Here is a 1475-nt window from a genome sequence, read left to right on the forward strand (position 1 = left end):
TGGGTTACCATCCTCAGTTTAATTTGAATAAAACTCCATTTCTTTCATAGATCCTCAAATTAATTTCTTCATTGACTGGAATGCATAGGTGACTGGAGGACTGCAGCCTTGGCAACTAGATAGATAATTTCTATTTAGCTGGACAGCCAGTGTACTTAAAATTGTCCACACTTCTAAAATACAGCTCTTTTGTAGATTATCCTTTGTTGTGGTGACTGGGGATCAGGAGAGGGAGAACGAAGCCTACTGGTCACTGGGGAATTGTATCAAGACCCATCTTCTGATATGTCTTCCTAGAGGTTTCTACATTTAGATAAACCTCCCACCCCAGAGAAACTCCAAGTTTATGGCCTCCGACAGTAATGCTCTTCCTGTTTACCAGAAGACACGTCAGCTTCACACCAGACACACTGTCTAAATGAAGCTCATTCCATTTGAACCAGAATTGTTGACTTTTGCAGAAATAGAAGTAATGGGATCCAACTGACATTTAGCTGGAATACCCAAATGAGTGCAGCTGATGCCTAATATCCAAGCAACATTCACTTGACTGTCAAGATCTTCGTATTCTTTTTGTTAAACTGATCCTCCAAATTCCGTCCCCTGAATCACTCCCTAGCATGCAGGTGGACGTCCCCAGTCCTGTAATGCACTGCAAATTTTTCCTTGTCAGGTTGGATTTGGCACTGTACCAGGTCATGGGCTGGAACCCAGCAAGCCAGCCCTCACAGTCAAAACAGCCCTCACCGTCAAAGAGAGCTGAACCATGGATTGCAGGTCCAGCAAAACCCAAGGTAATGTCACAACCAAGGTTTATTGGCGCTCTCTTGTAAGAAGACTTGATTTTACCATTTTCCTTTACTGTGTTAGTGAGAGAAGGTAGTACCACACTCAGATCCAAGCCTTGACAAATCTGGTCTTCATTTTAATTCAAGTCTGCTCTCAGAGTGTTATCAGTGTTGCACTCTTCTGTGGTAGATCATACAGTATAGGTATTTGGTTCTAAGCTGCCAGGCACTTGACCCGTGTCTGTGTTAGATGATGTTGAGAATGTTGTGTCAGTGCATGATTTGTTTTCCCATCCAGACAACCCCAAACCAGTCCTCCCTTGGAAATGTCCCTGGCAGATTTTCCAGTGTCACCTCATGACAGAGGAGTACACATCATTTACACACAGCTCAGTGTGTAGGTCTCAATGGCAAGACTGTGAGAAGAAGTCATCTGGTGTCTACTGAGGGCGAGCTGCAGCCACAGCTGAGGCCGTGGGCTTGTTGAGGGTTGGGTGGCAGCCATCTTGGCTGGAGGGTGAAGTGAAAGCCTTGTGGTTGCTCTTGGCTAAACCTGATTTGTATGGTAGTTGATCAGCCACTATTCATGTACAGTTGACCCTTGAACTATGTGTGGGTTGTGGGCCAACTCTCCTCACAGTCTAAAATCTACATGTAAATTATAGTTGATCATCTGTACCCATAGTA

At 44.4% G+C, this 1475-nt stretch overlaps 1 pseudogene; it reads right to left on the bottom strand.

The window, feature by feature from the left end:
- Positions 1-218: 218 nt before the first annotated feature.
- LOC133245249 (voltage-dependent anion-selective channel protein 2-like) lies at positions 219-1164 on the bottom strand (annotated as a pseudogene).
- Between the last annotated feature and the right edge of the window lie 311 nt (positions 1165-1475).

This window comes from Bos javanicus, chromosome 3, assembly GCF_032452875.1.
Source record: "Bos javanicus breed banteng chromosome 3, ARS-OSU_banteng_1.0, whole genome shotgun sequence".
NCBI lineage: Eukaryota > Metazoa > Chordata > Mammalia > Artiodactyla > Bovidae > Bos > Bos javanicus.